Source organism: Humulus lupulus, chromosome 6, assembly GCF_963169125.1.
Source record: "Humulus lupulus chromosome 6, drHumLupu1.1, whole genome shotgun sequence".
Lineage (NCBI taxonomy): Eukaryota > Viridiplantae > Streptophyta > Magnoliopsida > Rosales > Cannabaceae > Humulus > Humulus lupulus.
In genome coordinates, this window is record NC_084798.1 from 14,608,407 (window position 1) to 14,619,075 (window position 10,669).

The following is a 10,669-nucleotide window of genomic DNA, read 5'->3' on the forward strand; positions in this document are numbered from 1 at the left end:
TTAAATTACTAAATATAACTAAAAGCAGTTTAATAAATTATTCTAAATTGTATTGACTAAGTATTTAAATGAAACAAATTTTGTACAATAAAAACTTTATTATTTTTTAGGGTATATTTTATCTCATTATCTGTTTGGATTCTATATTTTGATAAATTACTTTTTGGATTCTATATTTTGTAAAATGGTTAAAATAAAATCATAAACTCAATTTTGATGAAGAAAAAATTAAATATAACAACACAGTTTTTAAGCAGAATGATTTAATTTTGTTCTAAATTATTAGTTTGGTAAATTATTTGTGATTTTAGTTGAGAAAACATTGACTAAATCGAGTTTAAGGTTTTATTTTAATAATTTTACAAAACATAAAGTCTAAAAAATAATTTGTCAAAACACAGAATCTAAATAAGTAATGGGACAAAATACAGAGTAAAAAAAATATAAATCATTTTCTTTAACATTTGATATTAAATTAAAATCAAATGGATCAACATACTATTTTCTTTTATTATTATTATTATTATTTACGTGTCTATAAATGTTGTATACATGGCAATATCTTAGAACCATGACATGACAAGTTAGATTGATTTCCTAATATTGATTTAGAAAAAGACAAAAACATTATTATTTTCTTTATTTTTATTTTTTGAAAACTAAAGATACCATATTGTTGTAGTAGTTTTACTTTTACCAATTTTGACAATTTTTTTTATTTGATTAATTGTGTTTTGGTGAAACTGTATTCCAAAGAGGAAATATTACAAAATTATTAATAAAAGGCCAAAAACATGAATATACAAGCAATCATCCAAAAACATCTATTGGTTTGGTTTCTAGAAAGGTAATCCTTTTTCCTTTTGAATTCATAACTTAAATAGCATAATTCTAAAAGCATGTTGGAATAGATCTATTGATAATTCTGTTACCACATACAAATCTGATCTATAATTTATAGTTTAATTAAAAAAAATATTGTAGAGATAAGATAGAGAGTCAAAGTTAATTTTTAGTGATAAAGTGAGAATAATAATTAAAATATTGTTGGAAAAAAATTATTTTGAAGCATATGATATTCAAAATATCCTTCATAAGTTTTTTTTTTAATTAAGAAAAAAAATTATTATTTTTGGATCAAATACAATATTATTTTTCATTCCAAAAAAATATTTTATTAAAATTTATAACAATTAGCCTACTGAAAATAATCATTTTAAAATATATAATAACTAAGGAAAATTCTCTAGTGGAACCTTTAAAAAGGGATGCAATGGTGCATCCCATTCTATTTTGATATTAAGAGAAATTTCAACTTAATTTTATTTTATGCGATGATGTTCGTTATAATTATATTTGTGAGAGTTTCAATGAAGACTTTAATGAATATCAAATGGATATTCAAGGAGACCTCTCACAAGTTTTTAAATTTTTTTGAATTATTTAGGTGCTGTTTGGTAACTATTAAAAAAACAGTTTTTTATTTATTTAATTAAAAATTTGACAATTAAACATAAAATATCATTTGGTAACTCTATTTTTTTTTTAATTTTAAACAAAATTTATTAAATTTTGAAAATAGAAAATTTTCACTTTCAAAATTTTTTTAAACAGTTTTCATTTTTTCCTTCTCTTCTTCAAATTAACACATCACATTGTTAAACAAAAAATAAAAATAAAAGTTATCAAACACGTTTATTATTTTTTGTTTTTAAAAACAAAAAACAAAAATAGTTACCAAACATATTTTTATTTTTTAAAAATAAAAAAACAAAAATAAAATAATATTTCTATTTTTGTGTTTAAAAAATTTAAAAACAAAAATTTTACTAAACGAACCCTTAGAGTGTTAAAATTAGAGTTTAAATAATTTGTTATACAGGCGTATAAAAAAAGCAGACACATATACAACACATTGTTTTAATTATGATTTTGACATTGATCCTAGATAGTTTTAAATTTTATGAAAATTTGTAGAAGTCACTTATAATTATAATATATATCATCATATAAAAAAAATTAGATTAAAATTTTTCTGAGTACCAAAAACAAAAATGACCCAATAAATCCATTTTTAGGAGTCGCACCAGAGAATTTTTTTTAATAACTTATTACTTATTATACATTCAAACATAAATAAATTATTCACTATATATAATTGAACCACGATAAGAACAAAATAAATTGAAATTACTTCAAAGATAATTAAATTTCTTTAAATAAGTCTTAAATAATAATGAGCATGCTTCTCCACTCCACATGGAGTAATAAGGATAACTATCAAATACTTTTATTATAATATTAAATAAATTTTGATATTTTTAAAATTAAAAGGATAATTTTCAAATTTAATTTTATAATATGATGGCATTTTTTTATTTGATAGAAATGCACATTTTGATTTTATTTTTCAAAATAAACCTATTATTATTAACTCCTAAATTTTGAGGGAAGTTTATAATTGTTGCCTTATGGTAATTATTGTTTAACAACTTGTAAATTAAACATATGAGGACATGACTATTACAAAACCATATATATATCAATATAATAAGATAAAATCTAGTCTCACTATCCCTAATATATAAGTATAACACAAAATCTTTTATATATATACAAATATAATTAAATGTATTATTGTAATTGTCAAATTGTATAGTTTGCATCACTCTATTAAATAATGGCCAATGATCTGTATTCTGTAAAACCGGGTGGCACTGCCCATTGGAATTGGAAATTTTGAATATATAGTTTTTTATTTATATATTATATTGTATAAAATTAAATATACTTATTTGAAAAACGCCTGTGGGTAGAGTTGAATATATATTATATATATAAATAAAATCTAAATTAATTAAATTCAGTCATTATTTAGCAGATACCATTGACTATATATATCGATATTTATTAGGGTTTATATTTTTTTTTGGATTGTTTTTGTCCAATTTTCTGTTTGAATTTTGTGTTTTGATAAATGATTTTTTGTATCCTGTTTTTTATAAAATAGTTCAAATAAAACTCTAAATTCAATTTTGGTCAAAGTTTTATGAGTTAAAATTACAAATAATTCACTAAATTAATAATTTAAAATAAAAATAAAATCATTTTGTCTAACGACTGTGTTGTTATATTTAATTTTTTCTTCATCAAAATTAAGTTTATAGATCTATTTGAATTATTTTATAAAACACAGGGTCCAAAAATAAATTTGTCAAAACACAAAATTTAAACAGGTAATAAAATAAAATACAAGGTCTAAAAAAATATAAATCCTTACTAAATAGAGTAATGCTTCATATGCATGCTTTTGGCTAATGTTATGTACTCTACATCTTTAATTTTTTTTGGTAATAATTAAATGTAGTCAAATTCTATTAATTAATTTTTTCTATAGATATACGCAAATAGAGCCATTATACATGTGTATCAAGATATATAATAATTGTTATAACAACATATTAAATATATTTGTGCTGACTTTAAGCCTCACATCAGACGTTTCTATTTTTCACAAGCTAATAATATAGACCAAGAACATTAGATAGATACATCAAATCCATCGATCAATCTCTCAGTTTATATAATAATATACATATATACACCTTAGCATTTAGTAATTATGTAAATATTTATTATAATGAATGCTTTTTTATTTTATTTATTTAAGGGTTTATATTTTTTTTAGACTTTGTGTTTTGATAAATTACTTTTTGGACCTTATATTTTGTAAAATGGTTAAAATAGAACCCTAAACTCAATTTTGATCAATGTTTTTTTAACTAAAATCACAAATAATTTACCAAACTAACAATTCAGAACAAAAATAAAATCATTATGCTTAAAAACTGTATTGTTATATTTAATTTTTTCTTCATCAAAATTGAGTTTAGAGTTCTATTTTTACTATTTTACAAAACATAAGGTCCAAAAAGTAATTTGTCAAAACACAAAGTCTAAACAGATAATGAGAAAAAACACATGGTCCAAAAAAATATAAACCTTTTATTTAATAGTTGTGAATATATAGTGACCTCTTCACTATTTGATTTTGGTCCGGTATTTTGTTATTTTATTTATTTATATTTTGTGCTTTGATAAATTATTTTTGTCAAAATTTGATTTTGATTAACAAAAATTGAAGATACAACACAGTTATTAGGTAGAATAGTTGTAATTTTGTTCTGAGTTATTAGTTTAATGAATTATTTGTGATTTTAGTTAAAAAAAATTCATTTGAATCATTTTACAAAATACATGGTACAAAAATAATTTATTAAAACACAAAATCTAAACAGATAATGAAACAAAATAGAGTCTGAAAAAGTAAAAACTATTTTTTTTAATAAATTATGTTAATTCAACAACTAAAATTAATATATAAATACAAAGTAAGTAGTTTATAAAAGAACTAAAAATTAAAGAAGAGAAATTTGTGTATAATAAACATTAAGCATTGTCTCTAAGATGTGGAATAGGTTTTTGTAGGCTGAATTGATTGGTTCTATAATTGACATTAATATGTCGTCTTAAAAACTGTAACTATCTCTTTTAATTGGAGTCTGACTCCTCTTATGTTTTGTCTTGTTGCTACTCTTTGTTCGTACATGGGTATCTTTTTTTCTAATCCATTGTTTGATTTTTTTTCTTGAAAAAAAAAGTAAAAATCTAAATTTCATATATCCACAAATAAAATCCACAACACCCTCTCTACTAAGCCGACAAATTACTAACTAAAAGACAAGCAAGTACCATTATCGAATTGTTTATACTTGTTCATTCTATAAATAAATAAATATATATTTATATATCTATTTAAGAGATTCTTATATAAACAGTTAATTGTCATGCTTTGTAGGTTTTTTCGGACTATTCTTGGTGGATTTTAATTTTTTTTTAGTTTAAACTTAATTTTTGGTACTGTAAATTATTTGGAATTTTTTAAAAATTTACAGATACTCTAAATAACTACAATATACACTGTTATAAAAAAAATCGTGCCGAAAACTATTCACGGGTCGAGAACACTAAGAGCCCCACCAGTAGGGCTTAAAGTGAAGCCCTTATATGAAACTCCTATAGGAGCTTCACTTTAAGTCCTACCGGTCGGACTCTTAGTGTTCTCGACCCGTGAACAGTTTTCGGTGTGATTTTTTTATGACCGTGTATATTGTAGCTATTTACAGCATCCTGCAAATTTTCAGAAAATTCCGAATAGTTTACAGTACTGAAAAACTAGCTTCAAACATATTAATTTCTACGCGCATAAAAAAATTAGTCACGCATGCAACAACATGTTTGAACTTTGCAGGATGCTCTAAACAGCTACAATATGCACGGTCATTAAAAAAAATCGCACCGAAAACTATCCACGGGTCGAGAACACTGAGAGCCCCACCGGTAGGGCTTAAAGTAAAGTTCTATAGGAGAATTCCCCTATATTTATATTGAAGGTTTTTTTGGACTATTCTTGGTGGATTTCAATATTTTTCTTTAGAGTATTACTAGAGAATTTACTTGTGTCCAACGCCACATAAAGTAGCATATTGCTATTAGTGTAATTCAATATCAAGTTCCATACATTTTAATTTAATAAATAATATTATGTATCACTAACCAATCAAAATAACATATATTATGTAATGGTGGACAACTTAAAGTGCAAAATAATATTACAAATATTGTAATCAATTTTCGATTTTAGAGAGGCAATATAATAATTTTATTTGGGCAGTATGTTAGCTTTCTTACTTTATGTTTGTTAAACTTTGTATTGTATTAGTATACTGGATGACCATGACTTTGAAGATTGAAGGTTGCTTTTCATTTAATTATTTATTTATTATTAAAAAAATTCACAAAAAAAATAAAGAAGGGGTATGTAATACCTATAGCCAGTGTCCTTTATATCAATTTGGAGAAAATGTTATTTTTTCCTGAATTATATCATTTGTAGACTTTTGCTCTCCGAATTTTTTTTTTGACAAAAATACTCCCGAACTATAGCACTTGTAGACTTTTACCAATTCCATCCAAAATAGTCACAGTTTGCTGACGTAGTAGTTAAAAAAATATTTAAAAAATAAAGTTATTATTAATTAATTGATTTTAAATTAGAAAAAATAAATAGAAATCATTTTAAAAAATAAAAAATTAATAAAAACTTATTTTTAAATTTATTTAATTATATAAAATCCTATAAAAATAATTAATAAACATAATTTTTTAATCCAAATATAATTTTGAAAAAGCTAAAATAATTATTTCTAAACTAAATTAAATTTTTTAAACTTAATTAAATTAAAAACTTAACTAAATCTATATTTCAAAAATAGATAATAAAACACATTTAGAAAATAATCAAGCAAAAAATTAAATATTTTAATTTAGTTTAGTTCAAAGTATAATTTAGTTTAGAAATATTGATTTTAATTTTTTTTTAAATTATATTTGAATTAAAATTATTTATGTTTTGTAATATCCAACATGTTCATAATATATTTATTTATTATAAATCAGAGTTTTAATACATAAAATGTACAAGTTTACAAATTTAAGAAATAGTAATGGAAAAATAGTGTTTAAAATATGATTTTATGTTTTTAATGAGATTAAAGAGAGAGAAACTTGAGTAGTCAAGTATTGGACCCAAATGTCATATAATTTTAATTGGGGATTTTTATAAAATTAAGAAAGTTTTGCTAAAGGGCTTATTTGAAAAGAATTTTAGTATTTTGGATCCAAGTGTAATTTTAAAAATAATAAAAAATAAAAATAAAAAGAGAAAAGGCTTCAGCCTTTCTTTTTCCCGAGCCCCTCTCTCTCTCCTCAGAAAACCCCTCTCTCTCTCTCTCCTCTCTCTCCTCTCTCTCTCTCTCTCTCTCTCTCTCTCTCTCTCTCTATCTCCGCGTGCTACTGTTGCCGACGACGCAGGAGTACTTTCCGGCCACCAATTTTAGCCACGCGCCGGACCGTTGGATTCAGAGGCCTCCGAACTATCGACCACGCGGGAATCTAGAGCTCACTCGCCGATTAAACGCCTCAACCACTCGATTTAAGTTCGGCCACCCCGCGACTTCAAAGTTGCGATTCGGCCACCTCGGGCATCCGTTCACCGATCCGTCACCACCATCGTGTTCCTCGTGTTGTGGGCTTCAAAACCCAATAACTGGTTCCTACATCTACCATAGTTGGGTGGTGGACCCACCACGAGCCACCGCGATCCACCGTAGACCGACGGTCGAAACTCAGTGTTCGAGGTTTTGAAGTACGTTTTGAGTCTCAGAAAATCATCGTTTGACTTGTTGTGGAACCCGATCACTTTGGTATAATTTCTTTGACCTATATATTGTGATTTAATTGTGATTGATTAGAGTAATTGTTATTATGTGTATTTGTAGTATATAATTATATATTATTGATATATGGAATATGTTTCTGTAATTATACTGGCTGTCTGGGACTATATATATGTATTTCTTATACAGGTTTTGATTTTGGGATTGTCCATTTTATAGCCGTTGTGTTGTCCAATTTTCTAGAAAATATTAGATATTAAATAAAGTATAAAAATACATATTTAATTGATTTTATATTAATATGGAAATTATTATGATTAAGTAATTTTAATTATTATTGTTATTATTTTGTTAAGTAAATCAAGAATACAGATTCATGTATATATATATATATATGAAAAATGTGATTTATAGTAAACCTATTATTTAACCATTATTATTGTATATTAATATTTTTGTTAATATTTGAATATTAAAATAATATCAAATATTAGTTTCTTACAGTTATTGATATTTGTAAGACCAGTGAATTTTGGAGAAAGTATATTTATTATATCACTGGAATTGATATTATGACTAATTAATAATAATATAAATATTTATATTTATATTATTATCATTATATTGATTATTACAATTTTATGTTAAAAATATGATTTTTTTTTATAAAATGACTATTTGAATATATACATTCATATACGTATTACTATTGAAGTATTTTGTGATTAATATCGAAATAAGTTTATTTATAGGCGATAATTATTATTGTTCTTGGGATTATTATTATTATTATTATTATTATCATAAGAGTACATTATCTTATGAGCAATGTTTAAAGCATGGTTTTATATGAAGAGTGATTTGCATTACGTTGATAATAATTATTATTATCATTTATATAGTTTCTGGTATTGTTAATATACACTATCAATAGTGTATATTTATGATTTTGATAGAATTTAATATATGATGTGCCTTGAATAGGAGTGGTATGGATTTGATTGATTGACTCTTGGTGAACAATTTTAAAATAAGCTAAGGACCTAAGGTAAGTAAATCTCACCTTTTGTGCTTAAGTGTAAGATGCATAACTACATTGATTGTGTACATCTGATGAGTTAAGTATGGTATGATGATGATGCATATGATAAGTATGTGAAGAATGGTTATATGAACACCATAAGGGTGTTGTGTGATATGTAATTGATGAATTCTGTGATATGTGAAAGATGTCTTACTTGGTTAAGAATGATATGAATTATGTGCAAGTATGTGCTTTTATGTTGATGGATATGTGGATTACTTTATGTTCATGATTTGTTATATGTTATGATATATGAAGCGTTTAAGTTTTTAGGCTGGAAACCTTAGACCTGAGCCATGGCTCTACGTTAAGGTATAACAACGCCACCAACCCAAAGCTTCATGTATTATGACTAAAGATGTTTTGAGTTATATGATATGTGATACAATGCCTTGATTGAATACCATCAAACATGAATCATGAACATGAACATTGACACATTTCAGCATCAGCATGTATGCATGGCATGTACAGTTATGTGATACATGATTATGTGATATAAGACCATGCATATAAATATGAGGAAAATTATGAAATGCCTTGAAAACTTTTATGTAAAGTTAAACATTTTAATGACACAAGGCTTAAGCAAAGTGATAATAAGATGTTAAAAAGGGTGCCACTGTTTCGATGAAGCAATCAAGTAAGTTCAGTAAAGAAGACGGAGGTCTATTAAGGCTTATAGTGGCCGCCCACTAGTGTGGGCTAGGTCAGAGTTGACCATTCAGATATGTTTGCCATGTTCCCGTCTTTCTCCTCCATATGTGTAATAAGTATGGCAGCTATGGCAACAATGAAATGAATGTTATGATGAGCCTAGCTGAGATGATGGCTAGCCGGAGGAGAACCCATGGGATTCTATATGATATGTGTAACAAGCCCTGCAGGCATTGGCTGAATCAAACAGTGTGCACAAGTGAAATCGGGCCCATAAAAATGTGAAACTAAAAGAAAGAGCATAAAAGTAAAGTTTGAAAGTGCATGAGCAATAAATGAAATGCATAAGTATATAAGTCAGCATATTAGTATATGTGCACTATAAAGTCACGACATTCATGTGTATGTGTATGCATGAGATTTGCTTACTGAGCGTTAGCTCATTATGTTATTTTCCAACATTTTTCCAGGTGTGGCTTTAGTTGTTGAGCAACTTGTGGAGTACGGACTCAGTAGCAATGCAATAGTGGTTTAGAGTTTTCATATGGCTACATTAAATTTAAAGTATTCATACGTGTAATAATTTCTATTAATAAGTTTATATAAAAGTTTTAAATTTTCCTGTATTTCTTTGTATCATTTTATTTAAATTCTTTCAAGTCAAGTGCCTTACATACTCGTAATCTTAGAATTACGAGTATGTGGCGGACGTACCCTACCTTAGGGACGTTACATATGGTATCAGAGCTTTGAGTTTGTAGATGTCGTATACTCGTTATGTTATTAAATTTTGGGATCCGAAATGCTACTGAGTTCCGCCACAAGACAAGCCACACATTAATGGTTAGTATAATCTATCCATATTTTAGTTAATGTATGTTAATGATGTTGTATAATTGCATTAGAAACTCATTGTGTGTTTGAGTTTCCATGATATAAGTATGAGTTTGGATTAAATGAATATTCTCATGCACGATAGAGAAACTGAAGTTTGTTATTTATCGGAATGCATGCCTTCATTATTGATGTGATAAATAATTGATGATTTATCGATGTCGATGTTTGGATTGTTATTTAATATTCTCAAGCTTTGAAAGTGACCTACCAGTTCAGTTAGTGTGTTAAGGGTTAATATGTCAGGTTAGTGTTTTGGAGAGCAGAGTTTTAGGTTGTTGCTGAGAGCACACAATAAGAAACTTTAGTGAAACAGTAGTAATATATATAGATATAAAAAAAAATAAAAAAAATACATAATGCATTAAGGATGGGGTTTTGGACACGTTCTACCTCGTCGATCAACTTTTGTTGTTCAACTCTAAGGGTCTCCCCAGTAGTTTGCAGTGTCTGAAATTTTTCCTTCATATCGACTGAGTAGTTAGCAAGAAGTGTAGTTAAGTCCCATTCTCCTTAACCAACTTCTCCCTCTCTCGAGTCAATGCCTTGTTGGCATTTCTAATGGTTAGCATCTCTTGTTTTTGTGTTTCTATATACCTTTTCAAGTGGTCAACCTCTTGTTCTCTTGCAAGAACCCGTTGGCCTAGGTTTGAGACCGATGCTGCCGCCTGAATGGTAAGAACTAAGGAATCTTTTACAGCTTGTAGGTCTGACCTATGGGATAAAATTGTTTGGT